Source organism: Dipodomys merriami, unplaced genomic scaffold (genome assembly GCF_024711535.1).
Source record: "Dipodomys merriami isolate MVZ:Mamm:240054 unplaced genomic scaffold, mDipMer1.0.p SCAF_42, whole genome shotgun sequence".
NCBI classification, from domain to species: domain Eukaryota; kingdom Metazoa; phylum Chordata; class Mammalia; order Rodentia; family Heteromyidae; genus Dipodomys; species Dipodomys merriami.
In genome coordinates this window covers 1,353,870-1,368,436 of record NW_027205826.1, presented here as the reverse complement: position 1 = coordinate 1,368,436, position 14,567 = coordinate 1,353,870, and the positions used below count along the sequence as shown (strand labels likewise).

The 14,567-nt window shown below is 62.1% G+C and overlaps 1 protein-coding gene across 4 annotated transcripts in view; it reads left to right on the top strand.

The window, feature by feature from the left end:
- Septin9 (septin 9) overlaps positions 1-14,567 on the top strand; it is a 136,780-nt gene that overhangs the window by 96,988 nt on the left and 25,225 nt on the right. Inside the window, exon 1 of one of the 4 annotated variants that reach the window (XM_069992911.1) lies at positions 10,623-10,725. The exons of the other annotated variants lie outside the window; for them this stretch is intronic. The gene's annotated coding sequence lies outside the window, so the exon portion shown is untranslated. Of the gene's footprint in view, positions 1-10,622; positions 10,726-14,567 lie in introns of those variants that run through there. 4 annotated transcript variants of the gene reach the window in all.

Genomic DNA, 14,567 nt, shown 5'->3' with positions numbered 1-14,567 from the left:
GGTCGCAGGGTGAGGTCCGCCAGCCCGGGGCCCAGGTGGCACTGGACATCCGCAGCGTGTGCTGGACGTCCGGGAAGTGGTGGCAGTGCCATCTCCTGTGGCTCAGCGCGGCTTGGCGCGTGGGTCTCGTGCGAGCGTCCGGTGGCTGGGGTCTGCGCCGGGCTCCGAGCACCTCTCGGCCAGTGCCTCTCTCATGGCACCGCACACGTCACAGACAATGGCGGTGTGAACCCCCACTGGCCGCGTCGGGGCCTGCGTCCCGTCCGCCCTGCCGTCTAGGTGAGGGCCAGCGGGATGGACAGTCGGGTCTGAAGCCTGTTCCCCAGGTCCCTGCCGGCTCTGAGCTTGCAGATGGCATTTGCCTTGTGCATCAGCTGCGTTTATCTTATTTTATTTTGTCAGTTGCGGGGCTTGAACTCTGGGCCTGGGCGCTGTCCCTCAGTTCTTCAGCTCAAGGCGAGTGCTCTACCACTTGAGCCACAGCGCCACTTCCCATTTTGTGGTGGTTCATTGGAGAAAAGAGTCTCATGGACTTTCCTGCCCAGGCTGGCTTTGAACTGCAATCCTCAGATCTTAGCCTCCTGAGTAGCTAGGATGACAGGCGTGAGCCACCAGCACCCGGCATCAGCTGGCTTTAAAATAGGGAGATTTGCCGGGAGTGGTGGCTCACCCCATGACAGAACGGGGAGGAGGCTAGCCTGGGCATAAAAATTTGTGAGCCTCCATCTCAGCTCCATGGCTGGGTGCAGAGACGCACACCTGCTTGCCCAGCCCCGGGGGAGACGCACAGCATCCTCAGTGATGTGTGGAAGGGGATCCTAGGCCACGGAGTCAGCCCTGACCTGGCCATCACCACTCAGAGGGGCTGGAGCCATGGCCTGGGCGGTAGGGCACCTGCCCAGCAAGCGTGCGGGGGGCAGGGGGGCGTAGCGGGGGGCTCTGAGTTCAACACCCAGTACTGCCGGAAGTAAACAAATGGACAGATTAGTCCAGTCGTCCCCAGGGGCCAGTGCCCAGCACAGCGCCCAGCAGAGGCTGGGGAGAGGCTGGGACAGGCCGAGGAGCTGGGGAGCAGATGCCGCCCAGAGCCTCCCGGATGAGCCGCTGGCACCTTGTGCTGGCCCAGAGGTCCGAGTAGCCTGGCATCTCCAACACAAGTACACATCCCCAGCAGGGCAGGAGGGCGGGGCCCGGCCCTGGGTGGTTCCGGATGTCTCTAGACCCTCACAGCTTGGGGAGCAGAACACAACTGTTCCCCCTTCCACGGGGCAGGTGGGCGTGTGGGCTGGTGCATCTGCTTCCTTTTTGTGACTCAGCGTTGTCAGGCCTTGTGAGGAAACGGAAGTGGAGTGGCCAGGGTCCTTCCTGCAGGGAGCTGCCAGAAGCTCGCAGCATCTTACCCCAAGCGTTTTCCTCTCCTGGGGGGGGGACCCCAAACTGCTGTGGTCCTAATATCCTGGGCTGCAGCAAGTGCTAGGGGCTGTCCTTCCATGCCGCCCGCCCGCCCGCCGCCTCCACTCCCCCCCCCCCACTGCAGGACTTCACCCATTCCTGCCATCTGGGCCTCCCTTGTCCCTGTCCCCAGAGCCAAGCCGCCGCCCCGTGTCTGTGACAGGCGTGTGCAAAGCCACCAGCCCGCTGCAGGCCTGCAGCTGGCACGGAAAGGTTTGTGGTATTTATTCCATCGCGGAACTTTCTGGAGAGAATGTGCCAGATCTTGTGGATGCGGCCGACGCAGGTGGGCAGGTGGCTCGTGGGCAGAGAGCAGTTTCCACTGGCTTCCATTGAGGGGGCGGGGCTGATGGCTCCCTGCCCCCACTGCGCATGCCTTCCCCAGCCCAGAGCACCGAGGCTGGGGACCCCCGCTGGGCCCCCAGAGCTCCCCACCTCGCTGGCCCCCCACCTATGCAGATGAGAGACCCGCATGCCCTCCCGCAGGTTCAGAAACTTGCCCGGGCTAGGTGGCTCACGCTGTCATCCTAGCTACTCAGGAGGCTGAGATCTCCAAGGTCTCAGTTCAAAGCCAGCCTGGGCAGGGAAGTCTGTGTGACTTTTGTCTTCAGTTAACCAGTAAAAAGCCTAAATTGGAGGCGGGGCTCGTGGTGGGGCGCTAGTGTTCAGGGTCAGGGTCCAGGCCCTGAGTTCAGGCCCTAGGACTGGGGCACACAGAAAAAAAATGTTTGCCTAGGGCTGGGCAGGGCAGGGCAGGGCAGGGCAGGGCAGGGTTGGGCTGGGCAGGGCTGGGCAGGATTGGGCAGGGCAAGGCTGGCAGGTCAGGGCTGGGCAGGGCTGGGCAGGGCAGGGCTGGGCAGGGCTCAGTGGTAGAACCCTTGCCTAGCATGCATTAAGCCCTGGGTTCTACCCCAACAGCACCAAGACAAAAGCCAGCTCTTTTCCATGGACTGGGTCTGGGTGGGCAGAAGGGAAGGGGGCGCTTGGGCGACTCCATGTGGTCTGACAGTGCCTGCCCTGCCATCCCCTGTTTGCGGGCCTCCCCGCCGCCCCCCCCACCCCCCCCAGCCAACCCCAGGCTCCGCTCGCTTGGAGAGCGGAGCCAAGGCAGGAGGCAGCCCCCGGGCTGCCCAGCGCCCTTGCTTGATGGTTTTCAAAGGTTTTTTGTTTTTTTGTCGGTCGTGGGGCTTGAACTTAGGGCCTGGGCTCTGTCCCTCAGTTCTTCAGCTCAAGATAAGCGCTCTACCTCTTGAGTCACAGAACCACTTCTGGTTTCTACTGGCTTATTGGAGATTAAAGTTTCCTGCCCGGGCTGGCTTTGAACCGCGATCCTCAGGTCTCAGCCTCCTGAGTAGCTAGGATATCAGGCGTGAGCCACCGGCGCTGGCTCAAAGGTTTTTGGTTTGTTTTTTCTTTTGTGCCAGTCTTGGGGCTTGGGTTCAGGTCCTGGGCGTTGTCTCTGAGCTTTTCTTTTTTGCTCAAGGCTGGGGCTCTACCACTAGAGTCACAGCACTACTTCCAGCTTTTTGGTGGTTAATTGGAAGTAAGAATCTCAGGGACTTCCCTGCCAGGGATGGCTTTGAACCACAGTCCTCAGCTCTCAGCCTCCTGAGTAGCTGGGATTATAGTAGCGTGAGCTTTCAATGTTTGTATGTTAATCCATGGGATTCTTCTAGAGAGGGCTGGTGAGGTAAACTGAGGCTCAGTGGTCATGGCCCGTCTCCCAGGTCACAGCCACACAGCCACGTGGCCACAGAAACTTCACTGTTTTTTGTTGTTGTTGTTGTTTTAAGGTTGTGGGGCCTGAATCCAAGGCCTGGGTGCTGTTGCTGAGCTTCTTTTGCTCAAGGCTAGCGCTCTACCTCTTGAGCCACAGCGCCACTTCCGGCTTTTTCTGCTTATGTGGTGCTGAGGGATCGAACCCAGGGCCTCAGGCATGCAAGGCAAGCGCTCTACCACTGAGCCACCTTCCCAGCCCTCCTCACTGCTCCTTACACTGCGGGGCAGGGGAGGGCCGCACTTCCCGGAGTTGCTGTCATGGTTGTTGCTTGGTCTGGGGACAGGGCCTCACCCTGGAGCCCAGGCTGGCCTCCAGTTTGCCATCCCCCTGCCTGCTGAGCGCTGGGATTACAGGCATGCACCACTCGGCTCATCTGCTCTTGCAGTATTTTGTTGGTTCCTTTGGCGTTTGCTTGAGGTTTGGCGTTTGCTCGACGGGCACTCCACCGCTTAAGCCCTGCCTCCACCCTGTTTAGTTGTCTTCCAACAGGGTCTCAGGTTTATGTCCTGATGGCCCAGACCACAGGTCCATTTACACTTCCCATGTAGCTGGGACGATAGATGTGAACCACCATGCCCAGCTGTTACTAGTTGAGATGAAGGTCTCACTAACTTTTTTCACCTCAAGCTTCCCTGCCGACCACGTAGGGTTGGATTACAGGTGTGAGTCACCATGCCCAGCTGCCTTTTGAATTTTTAAAAATAATCATCAGTGCAGACGGCAGACAGCAGGTACCGGTGGTGCATTTCCTCCTCCTAGCCCCAGCTTGCGTTTTCACTCGCTATTCTTATACATGCCTCCCAGCTCTCTAAAGCACCTTCCTCTTTAATCTGGTGTCATTTTGTACAACATGAAACTATATACCTAGCACGGTTTCCGGAGTAAGCGTCCTTATTTTGCAGCCTTTTACTTCAAGTCCTGGGATTTGAACTTGGGGCCTAGGTGCTGTCCCTGAGCTGTCTTGCTCAAGACCAGTGCTCTACCACTTGAGCTACAGCTTCACTTCTGGCTTTTTGCTGGTTTGTTTGGAGATAAGAGTCTCAGGGACTTCCCTGCTTGGCTTTGAACCATGATCCTCAGATCTCAGCCTCCTGAGTAGCTAGAATGACAGGTGTGAACCACTGGTGCCTGGCAGCTTTTTATGTCTGAGTCTGAAATTCGTTTATGCTGCGCTCCTGCATTGCTTATTTTTATTGCTGTGCAATATTTATTGGCCATTGGGTAATTGCCAGGTTTTTGTTTATTGTTTTGGTTTGCCTTTGTAAACTGTGCGGCAGTGACCATTCTTTGATCTCCTGGTAATTTAGGAATTTGGATCTCAAAGCGCCATCCCATGATCTGTGGGCGCCCTCCTCCCCGCCCCCCCCCCTTCCCCCAACAAGCCCTCCTACCTCTGGGGTTCCCTAGCCCTGCCTGGCAGGCTGGGGTGTGGTCCACAGCAAGACCATCGGTCTGTGGGGCTAAGCCAGAGTTTTCTAAACGGTGTTGCATGCAGACCATGGTTAGGCCTTCCAGGCAAAGGGTTTCCGCAGCCAGAGTTCTAGAACTAGCTAAAGATCACTCAGGAAATCAAACAGGGTTTTGTTTGTTGTATTTTGAAACTCTACACAGCAAGAGTCCCCTAATGCTGGGTACCAGGGGCTCACAGTTATCATCTTCATGGGAGGCTGAGAATGGGAGGATCATAGTTTGAGGCCAGCCTGGGCCAAAAAGTTCCTAAGGTCCTTTGCTTCGTCCATCGCTGGGCCCCTAACCACGTGGGAGGCTGGGATCAGAGGATCAGGGAAAGCTTGTAAACTCCCTAAAAGTAGGCAGATCGCAGCTCAGACTTGTGGCGCCTCCCTACTAATGAGTGGGGGCCGGGAAGGTGGCTCAGGGGTAGAGTGCTTGCCTCGCATGCATGAGGCCCGGGTTCGATTCCTCAGAATTACATACGCAGAAAAAGCCGGAAGTGGCGCTGTGGCTCAAGTGGTAGAGCGCTAGCCTTGAGCTGAAGAGCTGAGGGACAGCGCCCAGGCCCAGAGTTCAAGCCCCATGACCGACCAAAATAATAATAATAATGAATGAAAAACAGCTCAGCAGTGTCACGCCAGCCCAGCAAGCATGAGGCCCCAAGTTCAAACCCCAGGTTGCAAAAATCAATCAATAGATAAGATCTGAAGACGTTTCCTCAGCCAGCAGCCTGGGGAGGCGTTGGACGAGTTGCTGGAGATGAACTGCATGGCGGGGTTGTTGTGGAAATGAACTTGGCTCTGACTGTCTTGTTTGGGCCTTGATTTTTGTCAGCCCAGAGCTTGGAGCCCGGGCCTGGGAGAGTGGGGAGGAGGCAGGGCCTGGGGGACAGGGCTGGTGGGGAGCCGGCGCCCACCCCGGGACACTGCTGGAGGTGTGCCGGCTGGGAGGTGGGAGGTGCGCCGCAGGAGCCCATCTGCCAGGTGGTCACGTGGGAGTAACACCACAGTCACCTGCGGATCGCATGCCTGGCTTAGAACCCGGCCCTTGGGGCACTGGTCGCCTTGTATGTTGGTCTCTTGGTTTTGGAGACAGAGCTTCCCTGTTTAACCCTGTTTGCCTCGGCCTCCTGAGGGCTGGGATTACAGGCATGCCCCACCGTGCCTGGCTGGGCCCATAAAGAAAGAAGAGCTGTGAAGTGCTGTGTGCTCCCTGACACAGGCTGGGGGAAGTGGGGCGCCCTGAGGTTCACCTCCTTGTGGTCTGTTGCCATGGAGATGTGGGAGGAGCAGAGGCCGGAGGAGTCCTCAGCTGCCTCTTCCCCAGGCCACTGGGAGGGGGGTGGCACCAGCCATGGAGGAGGTGGGTTGGGGGACAGGGCCGAGCTGAACCAGGCCTGGGGCTTCTGTAAGATGGGGGATAATGAGGACGCATGCCGGGGGGCGGGACGGGGGGCATGCGGGGGTCCCAGGGAGGACGCGGGATGGGGGGCGTGTGGGGGTCCCGGGGAGGACATGGGATGGGGGCGTGCGGGGGTCCCGGGGAGGACGCGGGACACAGGGGGCATGCGGGGGTCCCGGTGAGGACATGGGATGGGGGGCGTGCGGGGTCCTGGCAGCTGGGGAGGACGCGGGACGGGGGGGGCATGCGGGGGTCCCGGGGAAGATGCAGGACGGGGGGGCATGCGGGGGCCCCGGTGAGGACACGGGACGGGGGGCGTGCGGGGGTCCCGGGGAGGACGCGGGACGGGGGGGTCGTGCGGGGTCCCCGGTGAGGACGCGGGATTGGGGGGGGGTGCGTGCGGGGTCCTGGCAGCCGGGGAGGACGCGGGACGGGGGGGCATGCAGGGGCCCCGGTGAGGACGTGGGATGGGGGGGGTGCGTGCGGGGTCCTGGCCGCCGGGGAGGAGCTCCGTCTCCATCGGAGCCCAGGGGCTTCTGGGTCTGCGCAGGCCAGGCGAGGCCCGGGGTGGGCAGGGTCGTGTGGGAAGGCGGCCGGGACGAGGCAGCAGGGAGGGACCGCTGCACCCATCCCCAGATTGACCATAGTCACCACAACCGAAGATGACTTGCAGGCTGGGAAGAAGGGGGCTGAGGCCCGGGTATAGGGGTCCCCAAATGTGGAGCTCCAGGGGTGAAGAGGGGCTATGGCCTGTCAGCAAAGCTGGGGGGTCACCCCGAGATTGGGAGTCACGGGAGGTGAGGAGCCCCTGGGAGCAGAGGACAAGGTGAGGCAGGAGGGAGCTGGTGCGGGAGGGGGGCACCTGGTGAGGAGGGGTCATTGGGGTACGGGGGGGAATGGCTGGACAGGGGCCCAGAGGTCATGCTGCCCAGAAACGGAGTGGGTGTGGGAGGAGGGGGGTCTGGGAAAGAGGCTCGCTCCTAGACCCCGAGAGAAGGGACCGGAAGAAAGATGCAGCCTACTGTGGCAGGGCCACTGGCCCCGGCCCGCTGCTGCCCTGCCCTCCCTCCTTCCCTGGGGGCCGTTCTGGGCCTGGGAGAGTGGGTGGGCAGTGCGAGGGGAACTTGAACCCACAGCCTGGCCTCGCGGTGGTCAAGGGGCCTGGGGTGCGTGCCGGGTGTGGAGCGGGGGGGGGGAGGCAGGTGAGTGTGCGGGCACACGCATGTGTGGAAGCCACGTGGGTGCGGTGCTGTGGGCAGAGCACGTGGTGTCCTGAACTTCCTGCAGTCGCCGAGCCTGTGCAGTGCCTTCTTCCTGTCGGCTGGGCACGGGAGGGAGGGACGCCCCAAGGGGGCTGCCGGGCTCCCACGGGTCCCTGCTGGCCAGCGCCGCTGCCCACCTTTATCGCAACCCCCCTTTTGTGTGCTGGTACTGGGCTTGAACTCAGGACCTGGGCACTACTGTCTCTTTCCCTCAGGCTGATGCGAGACCACTTGAGCCACAGCTCCACTTGTAGCTTTTTGCTGGTTAGTTCAGACTTCCTTTTCCTTCCTTCCTTCCTTCCTTCCTTCCTTCCTTCCTTCCTTCCTTCCTTCCTTCCTTCCTTCCTTCCGGACGTGGTGCCCTCTGGATCTCCTGGGAGCGGAAGCCCCGCGCCCCGCCCCTCCCCTCCTAGGCCGGCAGCCACCTCTGCTTTCGGACTCTATAAATTCCTCTTTAAAGTGCAATTCCATGTGACTTCACAGTAAATAAACACGGCGTGATGAGTTGGCTGCTGGAAAGCTGTGGGCCCACAGCGGAAGCCTCCGGAAGGGCAGGAGTTGAAGGAGCCTGGGTGTCTGCCACCCTCTCCCCTCCTCCCTCCTTCCTGGGGTCTTGGCTTGAACGCCCCCAGTTTTTTCTCTCTCTGCATTTCCCCCCAGTAACTTCCCACACCCCAAGTCAGAGCCCTCCTGGGACGGACAGGGGACATTCGGACATTCAGCCACCTGCCAGCCGGGCCACAGACCTGTGTCTGCCAGTGGCTCCCGGTACAGCCCGCTCTGTCACCCAAAGGCCAACGTGAGAGAGAAGGGAGGGGGCTGGGAGCGGGCTCCGGGGCTGGGAGCGGGCTCGGGGCTGGGGGCGGGCTCCGGGGCTGGGGGCGGGCTCCGGGGCTGGGGGCGGGCTCCGGGGCTGGTGAGCTTGGCACAGTGTTATGGCGCTTGGCCGGCGTAGTCACTCCTAAAGGGAAGCTGTGTCCTTTGACGGGAACTTGGGAGAAAAGTCCCGGGGTGGGGACCCCGCTGGCACTGGGGGACTCTGTGCCTCTTGTGGTCAGTACATGTCTCACTGAGCTTTGTGCTGTCCATCTCTGGGTGGACTGGGTACTGGACGTGAGTGAGGGTCTCTGAGAAGGGCGTTGCCCCCGTTGGCATGGAGGAGCTTGGGAGGAAATGCCCGCGGAGGCCTTGGTGCCTGGCACAGCCGCCACTGGCCACAGGCTGGTCACCGCACACGGGGTTGGTCCCGGCTGAGAGGTGCTGTAAGGGTAACCTGCCAGGCGCTGCTGGCTCACGCCTATAGTCCCAGCTACTGAGGAGGCTGAGATCTAGAGGATGGCCATTTGAAGCCAGCCCAGGCAGGCTCAAGCAGTAGAGTATTGGCCTTGATCGAAAAAGCTGGAGGACAGTGCCCAGGCCTTGAATTCAAGCTCCAGTAAAGACACACACACACTCTCTCTCTCTCTCTCTCTCTCTCTGGATTTTGGAGTCTTTTCCACAGAAAGGCTATCCCTTGACATGTTTATGCTAATTACAAGGTACATGTAATCACAACCTTTTGGCTCTTACTGGGCTGATTAAAATTATATCACTGTGAATGCCACCTGATTCTCCTTAGGGTTTTCAGTGTGGTGTCTAGGAAAATCTAAGGTCCCACGTGTGGTGGCTTGTGTCTGTCGCTGGAGGGGCACTTGGGCAGTTGTGAGGCCTCTTCCCTAAGGCTGGGGGGCTGGATGGCAGACCCCCCCGGCACCTGAGGACAGCGTGTCATGTGGAAGGTCTGGCCTGGCTGGGAAGCAGAGGGATGCAGCCTCCTGTGGCCCAGCAAGCATCTGCTGAGAGGGGCACGGGCCATCCTGTGCCAGGCATCCACCTCTGACCAGGAATCGGGAGGAGGAGGGCAGGGAAGGGTGGGCTTGCTGGACCAGGCGAGGTGCATTCTGGGAATGTGGTCTGTGCATCTGTGAAAAGGGCAAGTCTGAGAGCGAGAGGAGAGAGGACGAGAGATCAAGGGATCTCCCGCTGCCTCCCAGGAGGCGACCCGGAGACCTCGGGTCTGAGGCGCCGGGGCAGCCCTGACGAGGGGGAGGCTGGCATCTCTCCCAGCATCCTTTGGCTGCTGGCTGCTTCCTCGAGCTGCCTGTCTGGGCCCAGGAAGGAGGGGTGGACTGGGGAAAAGCCCCTGGGGCCTCACACATGCTGGGCCAAAAGCGCTGGACCGCTTGAGCCTCATCCGGTGAGCTGGGCTCTTGGGTTTTGCTTGAGCTGTCCTCAGACTCCGTCCTCCGGGGGCCGGGGGCCTGGGAGGGCTTGGGAGGGAGGGCAGCTCTCCGGGCCGGGGCCTGGCGCTGGTGGCACCCATTCTAAAGATTCCAAAGGGGCTGCGTGATGGGGGCCACGGGTTCTGGCGCTAGGCTGGTGCGGGGTGCCACCCCGGGGCCTTGACCACGTCCCCCCCTACCCCCCGCGTGTGGGTGGGAGTCGAGGCCCCTGGGCGAGGGCTGGGAACGGTGAGGCTCTCGGGGCTAGGCTGGGATTATGTAGCCCTGCTGGAGGCCCAGAGATGGATGTCAGCCGCCGCCAGTGACGTCCTTTCCTGGTGTCCCATTACCCAAGGCCCTGCCCCTCGCACGCCCTCACCCCTGGCACTCCCGGCGGGGAGTGGGCCTCTGCCCGGGCGGGACTGAGGGGTCAGGCAGAGCCAGGGCTCCCTCGCTCACCGCTCACCCTCGTAGGGTCCCAGCACCGCCCAGAGGCCTGCAGGGCAGGGGAGGGAGCGCCCAGACCCGGAGGAGAGGCTTTGGGGTGAGCCGGCTTTGGGGTGAGCCGGCCTTGGGCCCGCCCCGCCCTTTCTCCCAGCTCTTCTTTCTCTCGCTGGCCCCCTGGGCACCTTGGGCGGCAGGGACTGGGGTGTCCCCCGGAGCTCAGGGATAGATGCTGTGAGCGGAGGATGTGGCTGGGTGGGGCAGGCACGTGGGGGGCACGGTGTCACGCCACTGCCACCCTGCGTAAGGGGGGGGACGGTGGCCACACGTGGACGCGGCCAGGCCCGCACGGCGCTTTTCCCCGGGACCCCGCGGCTCGCTTCTTGGGGGTGGCTCCTCGGTGTTGTGTAGGAGGAAGTCCCCTCCCCCCTCCCCTGCGTCGGCAGCGGGAGCCCCTCCCCCACCTCCCGCTCCCCCCGCCCTGCCCCTGCGAGCCCGTCCCGCCGATCCCCCTCCTGGGCTCCCGTGGGCCCTCCTACCTCTGCGGGCGCTCTGGGAGGCTCCTTGTTCCCCGGCCACAAAGCCCCTTTGATCCTCGCTGCTCGGCTCCGAGCCATGTGACCCGGTGGGCGGGCCGCGCTCTGCCTCCAGCCGACTCTCCGCTGCCTGCCGGGTGAGTCCTGCTCGCTCTTTGTTCTTCCAGCCTTGCACGGCCGGCTCCGGGGGGGGGGGGGGGGCCCTCAGGTGGCCCGGCCGCCCGGAGGGCACCGGTGGCCGCCCCGCCCCGCCAGGGCCGGCCGGGCAGCCGTGAGTCCCCAGGAAGAGGGGTGGTGTGGCCGCGGCGTCCTCCACGCGGGGACCAGATTTCCAGTCTCGCCGTGGAAGAAAGGGGCTTTGTGCGACCACAGCTATCTCTTTGTAAATATTTGGCCAACTCCGCAGAGCCGCTGCCCCCCTCCTGGCGGGAGTGGCCGGACCCGGCGCCCTTCTCGAGGGGCTTTCCTGACTTCCAGGGGCCGTGGGAGCCGAGGGGAGGGCAGCAGCCCGCAGGGGCGGGAGGCTGGGCGCACCGCCGCCGCAGCCGGTCTGGGGGCTTAACCCAGTTCCCTCCCCGGGCAGTGGGCTGCAGGTCTGCTCAGGGTCTGGGATGTGCCGGCTGGGGTGGAGGGTAGTGTGTGTGTGTGTGTGTGTGTGTGTGTGTACGCGTGTGTGTACGCGTGTGTGTACGCGCGCCTGCTCTATGTGTGCAGCCAGGTCCTGGAGCCCAGGTCCTGTCCGAGAGCGAGAGCACTCCTGGAACTTATCTTCTAAGGGTTTTGCAGAAGCCAGGACTAAGTGAACTCCTGCTGCGTCCTGCACCGCGTTTGGAATGTGGTCCTCCGGCAGGGAGGCACAGAGGCCACGCCATCTGCTCTGGACTCAGTTTCCAATCTTGCTCGGAGCCCCAGTCTCCCACCCTCCCTTCCGGGCAGGAAAGCTGCCTGCCTTCTGTCAGAGGTCGGGGAGCATCTCTGCTCCCCAAGGGAAGCACGAAATTCCTTTCCTTGAGAAAAATGTAGCACCCGGAAGCCGTGGGTCGGAAGCCGTGGGTCGGTCCCTGGAGGGGGGCTCTGAGGCCCAGGACCCAAGGGATGGGCTTTGCGTCCGAGCTGGACAGAGGAGGAGGGGGGAAGGCCCCGTTCCCTCCCCGCGGTGCTGGTCCCCCTCATTCAGGCTGTACCTCATTGATGCGCACCAGCCGGGGAGCTCCTTCTGAGGAAATATGCTCTAACTTCCTGGGGGGGGGGCAGCCATCTCCACCCAAGTACCCTGTGGGAAAGTGTCATCCGCTCCTTTGTCCCAAAGTGGCCAAGGAAGATGGCCACACGGTGTAATTCACTCTGTGTGTGTGTGTGTGTGTGTGTGTGTGTGTGTGTGTGTGTGTGTGTGTGTGTGTGTGTGTGTGTGTGTGTGTGTGTGTGTGTGTGTGTGTGTGTGTGTGTGTGCAGTGTGTGCATGTGCTGGTCCTGGGGCCTGAACTCAGGGTTGGGGCGCTGTCCCTGAGATTTTATGCTCAAAGGAGCCACCGCTCCACTTCCAGCCTTTTTGGTGATGAATCAGAGATGAGCGCCTCATGGACTTTGCTGCCCAGGCCGGCCCCAGATCTCAGCCTCCTGAGTAGCTGGGATTACAGGCGGGGGTCTTGGCGTCTGCTATGATGCACCTTTTCTGTGTCTATCTTTGGGGGCCGGGTCCACCTCCCTGTGGCCCGGTTATGCTGGCTGGGATGGCTGCCGCAGTCTTGTATGGATTGTAGTCTGTGCCCCGCTCTTGGTGGGCCATCTTTGTGGTGATGGCAGGGGCAGGAGCTGGGACACAGGGGCCAGGGCGTGTCAGTGGGCGGGATCCTGGGGAAGCGAAGCCCCAGCCTGGCGGGCCGTCCTGGGACCGCCCCAGCCTGGCGGGCCGTCCTGGGACCACCCCGCCTCACCAAGTCAGACAGGGACCTCCCTGGGCCTGGGTAGCTCTCTGAGCTGCGGATCCTCTGCCCTTTGGCCTTGCCTCAGCGGCTGCCCATGGGGCAGCCAGAACACCTCCCAGCGCTCAGCCTCCCGCGTCCTGTGGTGTCAGGCTGCTCTGCTCACTCAGGGCCCCTCTGCAGCCCTGAGGTCCGTGCACTGCAGAGGAAGAGCCGTCCTGCGAGCGCCCACGGCACAGGCTCTGTCCACCCTGGCCCGCAGGTCAGAGGTCCTCCAGGAAGCCAGCACTGCCGCTGAACTTCCGCCTCCAGTTCCCCCACATGCTTTCCCACACCACCCCGGAAGTTTGTGGGCTTCCTCTCCCTCTCTTCCTCCCTCCCTCCTCCCTCTCTCTCTCCCTGTCTGTCTCCAGCTCTTTGTCTCTGCCTATCTCTGTTTCTGTCGCTCTCTGCACAAGGGTGGAGGCAGATGCCCAGTGGCCACCGTCCGGCTGGGTGGGCCGTGGTGACCCTGCGACCTTCTGTCACCCTGGCATAGGTCCTGGTGCTGGCCGGGCCGTGGGGAAGTGCCTGGGATTCTCCTCGAGGTGTCTGCCTGCCGCAGGGAGGGGCTCCTAGCGGGACTCCCGGCCCTTGGCACGGGCTCCATTCCCAGACTCCTGCCTTGCAGAGCAGAGCAGAGCTTTGATTTGTTCACTGAGCCCTGGCTGGGCGGTGGACAGGCAGGGACCTGCCTCCCCAGCCCTGTGCCTGGGAGTGTTCCCAGCTGGACCTCGGAGGGAGGCAGCGCTGGGTCGGTCCTGTGAGGAATCCACCTGCCGGTCTCAGTACAGGCCAGCCGTGGCTGCGCCGTCCACCCCTGGGAAGGTGAGCCAAGCCTTCCTCCCACTCCCACTGCCCCAGGAGGGAAGGAGGGAGCCCCGGTCCCGGCGTCCCGGCTTCTCAGCACCAGGTGGGGAGACTGTGTCAGACTTGCGGGACTGGGACTTTAACTCGGGGCCTGGGCACTGCTACCTCTTAGCATTTCTGTTCCAGGCTGGAGCTCTTATCATTGGAGCCACAGCCCCGCTTGCACCTTTTTGGTGGTTCATTGGAGACAAATGTCTCATGTATTTTCCTGCCCAGACTAGCTTTGAACCGTGATCCTCAGATCTCAGCCTCCTGAGTAGCTAGGATGACAGGCGTGAGCCACTGGCATCTGGCTCTCTGTTCTTTTATCCATATTGGGAATCAGCTGAACTGTGAGGACCCACGAAGGAGGCTCTGCACACAGTGTGGGGTGCCCAGTGTGACCCCCACTCCTGTAGCACCCCACGTACCAGTAGGCCGTAGTCTGGTAGGCCGTAGTCTGGTTGGGGGTTGGATGCAGTTCAATGCAGAGGGCCTGAAGGATGCCAGCCTTGCTGGGCAGTTACCGTGATCTGTGCATGTTAGTTCGGGCGCAGTAGGTAGATATTGGACAGAGCCCCCCCAGATTTCCCAGTATCCTCCTGAAGCTGAGTTCAGGGGGTACAGGGAAAGATGCCAGTTCTCTGGTGCCCAGTTCCAGGTGGGCACGTGAGGCCAATGCCAATATAGGACACAAGCCCCTGCCCGGCGCACCGTCAGGGCATGGCCCCTCCCTCCACCACCCCACCCGGCTCTCTACCCCCTCCCGTGCCCACGCCACCCCCATCTCCAGCCCCTGCCCTGCTGGTGCCAGCAGTGTGGCCAGCAGGCCGGGCATGAGGATGGTTGTCCTTGCTTGTGTCCCTGGAGGAATGTGGGCGGTCCACCCCTGCCCTCCCAGATCTGTATCTTATCTCGCTGCCAGGCCTGCGTCCAGGTGCCTGTGCCCGGGAGCTAGGACTTTCTGACCCTTCAAGGCGCCCGGGGCAGGGTGGTGAATGTGCTCCCAGGAAGCCCGGTGGGCCCTGGAAGGCAAGGACATTGGAGAGCAGCCTTTCTGTCTGTCTGTCTGTCTGTCTGTCTGTCTCTTGCTAGGACCCTGTCAGGTTTGTGGCTTATCGATCTCCGGGTCCCAGGCCCTGGACATCCTGGGCTCCTACTTGCTGCTT